Raw genomic sequence first — 8,306 nt, 5'->3', positions numbered from 1 at the left:
TAATGGGTCTTATCAAACTCCTTCATGTAACATGTAAGACCTTTTGTGACTTGGCCCTAGCCATCTCTCTAGCTCCACACTAGCTATCTCCCTCCCTCATCATGAATCTTTCTCAGTGCTAAGAACTGACCATAATCTCTAGTCTCTCCACCTCTGCCCTTCATGGAACACTTTCCTACCTGTCACTTTGCCTGGCATTCTATGACTAATCCTTTAAGCCCAGGCTCAGGAACCAGCTTATTCATGTTCATTTATACATGGAGCAACACCTACTATGTGACAGACATTGCGTGATTGCTTGAGTTGGAAACACAATGCCTGCCCTAGAGGGACATGGAATGAAATGAAGTAAAACAAATACTATCATAGTCAGGGCGTGCCCACAGCTGTAGCAGCTTCACATCTCAGTGACTTGACACTGTGTCAGCTTATTTTTTGCTCATAGCCTAGTCTGCGCAGGTGAGCATGGGGGTTCTGCTCCATGCAGCCAGTCAGGGATGCAGGCTCTCACCATCGCCATTTCCCGAGGCCTTTGGGTCCTCTCCTAGATGTTTTAGCATCTGGCCAACAGATGAGGACAGGCAGGGAGTTTGGAGGGTTAGACGGGATTTTGTAGGGGAATCCCAGAGATGGGATACATGCATCACTTCTGTCCAGATTCATTATGGGCCCACCTGATGATGACTGAGAAATGTAATTTTGCTATGATCTTAGGAGGGAAATGAAATGGGCTAGTGAAAATAGCCTTTTTTTTCTTTCTGCCACAGATTTATAAACAAGAATGATAAATAAGCTTACAGGGGCCAGCACGGTGGTTCACTTGGTTAATCCTCCGCCTGAGGCGCCGGCATCCCATGTGGGTGCCGCGTTCTGGTCCCGGTTGCTTCTCTTCTGGTCCAGCTCTCTGCTGTGGCCCGGGAGGGCAGTGAAGGATGGCCCAGGTCCTTGGGCCCTGCACCCGCATGGGAGACTAGGAGGAGGCACCTGGCTCCTGGCTTCGGACTGGTGCAGCGCCGGCTGTGGCAGCCGTTTGGGGGGGTGATACAATGGAGGGAAGACCTTTCTCTCTGTCTCTCTCTCTCTCTGTCTATAACTCTGTCAAATAGATTTTTTAAAAATTAAAAAAGAAAAAGAAGCTGACAGTCTACTGAAAGAATCAGAGAAATGAACAGAGGCAGGAAAGCAAGAGAACCAGTCAGGCAGGATGCGACTTGTGTTTGTGGAATTGCTCTCAGAAAGTTCTAGAACTACAGGAAGCTTTTCTGTGGCTCCTTTCAGAGCCCTTGAGGGTTGTTCTTCTGGGGCACTTTGGAAATGGGAACATACTACACGGTACAGAAATGCATGCAGCACAGGCATCACCCCTGAGCAGACTTTCAGAGCCTTGTAGCATCAACTACCTCTCGTCCAGTGGCTGCCGTGGCAGCCAGCTCTGCATGGCCTCCATCTGACTTTACACAACTGCACTCTGATAGCATCTTGCCTCATGGCCCTGCCGAGTGCCTCCTGCCAGGCTCTCTGTTGACATGGAGTTTTGGGATGCCACAGAAGTCCACTTGGCACTAAGGCCTAAACACCTGGGTATGAATCTTTCTCCAATAGGTGATGAGAGGGTGGATAAGTTCCCTTTTCTTCCCGGTCCCAGAGGCCATACTGTGACTCATTTAACATGGCTTCTCAGAGGATAATCCCTGGAGCAGAAGCAATCAGCCATACTTAATGGAGCCCAGATTAATAATCACCCTGGTATTGACACTTCCTTCTTTCCAACCTCACTCCTTTTGCCCCACACTTGCCCTAAACAATCAGTCTCTGCTCCTGGAGAATGCAGAGCTAAAGCATTACCATAAATGGCTATGGCTAAAAACAATGTAGCTGCTTCTTTCCCCTCCAGAGCCTCCCCACAGGCCACAGGCACCGCTGAAGTGCTCTGAGAGTCAGATTCCACTAACCCCTCTCTGTTCTGCAAACCTGAGTCTTCCAAGGTCAAGCCTGCTGCCTCTGCTGTAGCCTCCAGACCCTTCCTTTGCCCTTTCTGGCCTACTCGTCTGTGAATCAATCACAGACCCCTACTGATTTCTTTTTGGTTGACCCAAGATTGTGTGTTTAACTGACTTTCTCAATGTTTGAGAACAGTGACTGCTAACAAGTCGACCTTCCCTCTCCCTCCTGCTCCCTCACCTCCCCAGATGGTCTCTTACCTCTTTGCATAGGACATCCATGATTCGGAGCTGGTGCAGTGGCGTAGTGGGTAAAGCCTCTGCCTGCAGTGCTGGCATCCCATTTGGGCGCCGGTTTGAGTCCCAGCTGCTCCACTTCCGATCCAGCTCTCTGCTATGGCCTGGGAAAGCAGTAGAAAATGGCCCAAGTCCTTGGGCCCCTGCACCTGCATGGCAAGACCCAGAGGAAGCTCCTGGCTCCTGGCTTCAGATCGGTGCATCTCTGGCCATTGCGGCCAATTAGGGAGTGAACCAGCGGATGGAAAACCTCTCTCTCTCTGCCTCTCCTTCTCTTTGTAACTCTGTCAAATAAATAAATAAAATCTTAAAAAAAAAAAGACATACATGCTTCTTCCTCTGTCTAGAGTCCCATTTCTCCCAATTTCATAAGAGAGGTCTTCAAAACATTCATAGATATGCATACTATGAAAAAACTAGGCATGGATTTCCCTTTTCTATTTGAAAGGCAATGAGAAACACACACACACATGCATGTGCGCGTGCACACACACACACAGTCTTCTATCTGCTGGTTCACTCCTCAAATGCCAGCAACAGCCAGGGCTGGGCCACCCTAACTCCAGGAGCCTGGAACTCCATAGCTAGCAGAGACTCAACCATGTGTGTGGCTGCCTGCTGCCTCCCCAGGATCACATTAGCAATAAGGTGAATTAGAAGTGAAGTAACCAGGACTGGAACCATGGGATGTGCCCACCCCAAGGGGTAGCTGAACCCCCTGCATGACAATGCCTGTCCTCATGCATGAATTTCAAAATTGCTTGCACCAATGTGAAATTATCTTTTAATTCCATTTCCCATCTTGAAGTGCATGTTATTTCAACTTTTATGGGCAGGGGACTTGATCATGCTAAGGGAGGGCCACTTGAATCCCATGTAGGACCCTTCAAGTCTGTTTCTGATGCAAGTCTTGTGGACACGGAAAATGTACAGACCTGAGCCCCACAAGGGCTGTTGTGAGCTCTGGCAGTCCTGGTCCTGATGTTTGGCCTACGACAGCTTGGACTACCAGTTGCCTGATCCTGTCTCAGGTGTAAGAGGTCAGCTAAGCTGTCCCTGTGAGGCAGCTGGGCAGGGAAGACAGGCACCTGTCAGTATACTCACCCACCTTGTCCCTCCGCTTGACCGTAGGCGCCGTGAGGAGAGGGATGTTGTCTACTTTGTTCAATGCTGTACCTCTTGTGCCTAGAACAGTAGCTGGAACATAGTTGGTACTTAATAAGCATTAGTTTGAGGAAGGAAGGAAGAGGAGGAAGGATGAACCATGAGACTTGGCCAACCTTGCGTCAAATGACAGAAATGTGCCCAGAAGAGACAGATGAGTGGTGGGGGATGAGGGGTAGGGGCAGTACTTTTAACTGGACACATCTTTAGTGCCTGCCAAGAAGTGAAGAAGTGGTATCCAGGAAAGAGCAGGGACCACAGGCTGAAAGCTTCAGGAAAAGTGGAATTTCGGGGAGGCAGTGGGCTCTGCTCTATCACTGTAGTTACTGTGGAGACAGTCTGACCACGCTCATCCCGAATGCACTGGACAAGCTGCTCCTGAAATCATCATCCTGCTTTAAATGGGGGGGGGGGGGAATGGGCCTCTGCAGTCAGACCCCAGCCAGCATTTTTGATGGGTGCCAAGGCCTGGGGTGCAGGGGGGAGGGGCAGCACTGTGCTGCCACAAGGAGTATTCAGCCAGGCAAGGCAAACTCCCCACCCACCCCTCCTTTGGAATCGCTTCTCCCCATCGCTGGTCTCATTTCCCCTCCTTCCTCCATCTATTTTCTCTATGGCATTTATCTCTACCTGCCCCGTGTATTTATTTACTGCCTTTCTTTGACCTACTGCAAGAGGGCAAGGGCTTTGTCCTACTGACCACCGTATCCCCTGTTTCAATCAACGTCTAGCATTGAGTGGGCGCTCACGAATTCGCTGCTAAGGAACGAATAAAAGAACATGCGAATAACAATCAGTTGCATCTCTGCCATTTGCTGGGCCCCCGTCCTTGAGGAGGCTGCAAGGATAGCACGGGAGATAGGCCCGGGGACAAACACGCTGCAGCTCGACGCCTCATTTCACAGAGGTCTTTCCAGCGGGCGGAAACTCCCGGGGGTGCGAGGCCTGGGGAAGCAGCGCGTGAGAGCCAGGGAGCCAGGCGCAGCAGCAAGCAGCAGGCGGCCCCAGGCGCAGACGCCTGGCTCCCGTCCTCGCTGGGCCTCCCCGCATCGGCTTCTCCTGACCTGTAGGACCCTCGCCGCTCCTCGCCTCTGTCCGCGCGACCTCGGCCCCAGCGGAACCCCTCCGTCGCGGGACCCCAGCAACAATCCGCTCCTGCACCTGGCCAGCCCCGGGGGCAGCCAGATCGTTGGCTCGCTACCTGCGAGACCTCCACCTGCGGGTTAGAGCTCCGTCCCCCACCCTGCCCGCGCGCGCCCCGGGTACCCGCCCCCTGCCTGCGGTCTGCGGCGTGCAGAACCCCGCCCCCTGCGCCCGCGGGACCCCGGCCCTGCCCCGCCCCCGTGGCCCTGCCGCTCCGTCCCAGGGGGCGGGGCCGCGCGCAGCGGCGTCTCCGAGGCGGGGGGCGCGAGGCAGGGGGCGGGGCATCCCCGGAGCCGGCCAATCAGCGCCGCGATCACATCCATGCAAATACGAGCACAATGGAGCGAGCCCATCACTCGTCCCTGCAAGCAAGCTTGAAATGGGCTTCTTCCTGAGAGACAGCCAGGGTGTCCAATGACGGTGTGTTTTGGGCCGGCGAAGCCCAATGGCGCGGCAGGGAAGGCGGGCCCGAGCTGGGTTAGGGTGTCCTTGCAGGGTGTCTGAGCTAAACTTCACCAAATAATAGCTGTTTGTATTTTGGCTGCTGCAGGAGCCATTTTAGGTAAGTTCTTCTCTTAACTTTTTATTTTCCTTCCCGGCCTCGGCGGACCGGCCTTGTCCGCGGGCCCCCGGCCCCGCCCCGACAGACCGGCTGGGGTGCCCCTATGAATGGAGCCTGGATGAGGGGCTGCGGCGGCTCCGAGGCCCGGCCGCGCTGGGGTCCGAGCGGGGCCGGCGGGCGGGCGGCCTGGCGCAGAGCAGGCAGCGGCCTGCGGCCTGAGGCGAGGGGCTGGCCGCCGCCGCCGCCGCGCCCCGCTGCCGCTCGGGCCACCTTCGCGCCGGGCGCCGTCCTTGGGAGCGCGCCGCTGCGGGCCGCGCCGAGGGGCGGGGGTCCGGCGGACCCCGGCCTGGCCCGGCGGGCGGGGGCGGGGCGTGCGCGGGCCCCCGCGGGGCGGGCGGCCGAGGGACCCCCGGGCGCCGGGGGCGGGGGGCTGCGGCCGCCGCCCCCGCGGGGAAGTTGCTCCGGCGGCGTCCTGCGTCTGTTTGCAGGGGTGGAGGAGGGTGGGCTGGTGCCAGGCTGCCGCTCCGGGAGGGGCGGGCGCCCCGGCGCGTCCCCTCCGCCCCCTTCGTACGCACTAGCGCGCACTCGCCCCGAAAATGGGAGCCCTGGAGGGGTCCGGCGGCGCCGCTGCCAAGTTTTGTGCGTTATTAGATAGCACGTTTGAGCTCGGGGGTGGGGGGGTGGGGGCCCGCATCTGTCCCCTTCAGGGTGTTTGTTTTCTTCGCCGTTAGAAGTAACGGAGTCGGTAGCTCCCACATTTCCAGGGACGAGCCTGTCTGAGGCGCAGGAGCGTTGGCAGGGCTGTGGTATTTTTTATTTTTTAAAAAGACGTTATTAGGAAATCCCCTCACTCTTGAGATAATTTGAGTTTGTTTGCAGCTTCGGTTTGATTTGATCCAATTAAAAATGCATAAGCAGGCACTTTGTCTGTGTGTACATAAAGTATTCCCAGCTCCAGTTACGACTAAGGTGACTGGTTTCAGCACTGTGGGATCCAATAAGGCAGCATAATTCAATTTTTAGCATGTAGGCCCATGTTCTCCAAATTAGGGTGTATGCACCATTAGTAATCTGGCCAAGGTTTCGAGTGAATCTTTGGCATCTGTGGGTGTCTTTTTTCTGGGGCTATGTGGGTGCCATGTTCCCCCACCTTCTGAAAACTCGTTTTTGGTATAACAGGCCGGTGAACAGAGGAAATACAGCGTTTTTAGTGTTTGCGGCTTTCAGGGTGTCTGGAACGTTGCCCGCGATGGGACTGTCGCTTCCCAAATGGTGTGCACTGTGAGGACCTCACTTCATGAGGTTATGCAGGTGGCCTTAGGAAAAATCTGGACAGAGGCTCCCCAGGTGCTGCCCAGGCTGATTGTGAGCCATCTGACTCTTGGGGGTCTGCCACGTGGGGTGCACAGTAAGCCAGATTGAAGACCATGTTCAGAACCTCAGAGAGTTTTTCTGAACTCTGAAAGGTTTGAGATCAATGTATGAGAAAATGATGAGGCATGAATTGTCGGTCACATGGTCTGTGCCAACTAGAGCAGGTGGTTTCAGATATGTAATGCATCGCTGTAGCCCTAAGGCTTGGGGAAATCTGCAGTGGGAAGATGATTAATTTTGAAGTTCTTTCTGTGTCAGAGCAAGTTTTGTAGATGAATTATGATTTCTTTTGTGTTTAAAAATTTTTTATTGATTAATAGACTGTTAAAATATAATGTGTACATCTCCCACCCCCACCCGTTTTTGTTAGACTTGAAATCTCCCTTATGGTAAACCAGATTGTGTTGCTGTTCTTCATGAAATCTGGCCATGGACAAAGTAAATGTAGACCTGTTGTGAAATTAGAGTTGTCTCTCAGTGCAGTGTGAGTCTTCCAGAGTCACGGTTTTTAATTCTGCAGTTTCCTTGCTTTTCACATTTGACTGTTCTGTTTTAGCACCAGCCACTCTATCAATAGAATCACTTTTACTGCAGCGTTTAAATAGCCCTTATAATTTTTAAAATTTATTATTAGTATAGTTGAGGTTCTGTGAACTCAGCAGACAGTCAGACTTCAGACAGACCAGGCAAGTTGAAAGACCAGTTAGAAATGAAGTGGGAGAACCACAACTAACCCCACTGCATTTCTGGAAATCTTGTAGCGGGTCGTTTTTTGTGTTTATTGGTTTACCCTTCTATAAGTAAGTCAAGTACCAAAAAAAAAAAAAAAAAAAAAAAAGGCAAACCAAAAGAAAAATTCCAAAGCAGAATGGTATCTCTTCAGAAACCATATCTTATTTGTGATTTTGCTACAGTATTGCAGGGAACTTAGCAGAAATAACAGGCCCTTGGGCTACTGTGTCTTGCAGATCTCTTTGGTTTGTAAAAGTTTCAAAGAAAATTTTTTGTTTTCTTGGAAGTGTGGCTTTGCTCTGAGCAGAGTTTGTGGTTAAGTGTTCTGTGTTAAACCATCACTTCCCAACCTCCGGCTTGGTTCCCAGTGTAAGCCTATGATGTTCAGTTTTCACAGAAAGACTTGGTATTGATAACCACCAAATGGAGTCATATATGGACCACACGTCTTTTCCGCCCCTTTGGACAGGTTTTGAGATGGAAAAACTCTACTTGCAAATACATCTTTTACAATAGCAAAATAGCATAGGACAATGACAGTACACAAATCAGCTGAGACACTGTTCTCTCACTCCCTGTATTATCTCCCCTCCTTCCCCCAGTATAGTGAGACTTGAAATAGTTTTGTTTTTAATAAATATGTGTTGGTTCTCTTATACTTCCATCTCTTGTACAAGGCTATAGTTCAATTTAAGTGAAAAGCTGTAGCAAATTCCTTGGGACTGCCTGCGTTCTCCTGTACCAGGTTATTACTTTGAAAACTCTTTGAAATACATGAATAATAGCTAAAGCTTAGATATCTGTCCCCTTGAGAACATTTTCATTTGCAGTGGCATGGGCCATCCTTACGAGGGGAGCAAAAGGAACACATTGCCTTGATTAAATGCCTAGTGTGTGGCCAGCAGTCAGCCAGGTAGTAGGGCTACGGAGATGGAACAAGTAGCCCTGGTTTCATAGCTCCCTCCTGAGGCTGGACTGCAACTCAGAGAAATGAAGAAACTTACTCAAGGCAGAAGGCCAGAGTTTGAACCCAGTTTACCTGGATCCAAAGTACATGTTCTTTTCTCCAACAACTTTCTAACGATGTTTTCATG

The 8,306-nt window shown here is 51.8% G+C and overlaps 1 protein-coding gene across 3 annotated transcripts in view; it reads left to right on the top strand.

Annotated features, from left to right (window-relative positions):
• Nucleotides 1–5,024: 5,024 nt before the first annotated feature.
• Nucleotides 5,025–8,306, top strand: part of CHD6 (chromodomain helicase DNA binding protein 6) — a 240,612-nt gene continuing 237,330 nt past the window's right edge. For all 3 annotated transcript variants that reach the window (XM_062204213.1, XM_062204212.1, XM_062204214.1), the window contains exon 1: nucleotides 5,025–5,106. The gene's annotated coding sequence lies outside the window, so the exon portion shown is untranslated. The remainder of the gene's footprint in view (nucleotides 5,107–8,306) is intronic.

This window comes from Lepus europaeus, chromosome 10 (assembly GCF_033115175.1).
Source record: "Lepus europaeus isolate LE1 chromosome 10, mLepTim1.pri, whole genome shotgun sequence".
Taxonomy (NCBI): Eukaryota; Metazoa; Chordata; class Mammalia; order Lagomorpha; family Leporidae; genus Lepus; species Lepus europaeus.
The sequence above is the reverse complement of the archived record's forward strand: the minus strand, read 5'-3'. Positions and strand labels throughout refer to the sequence as shown.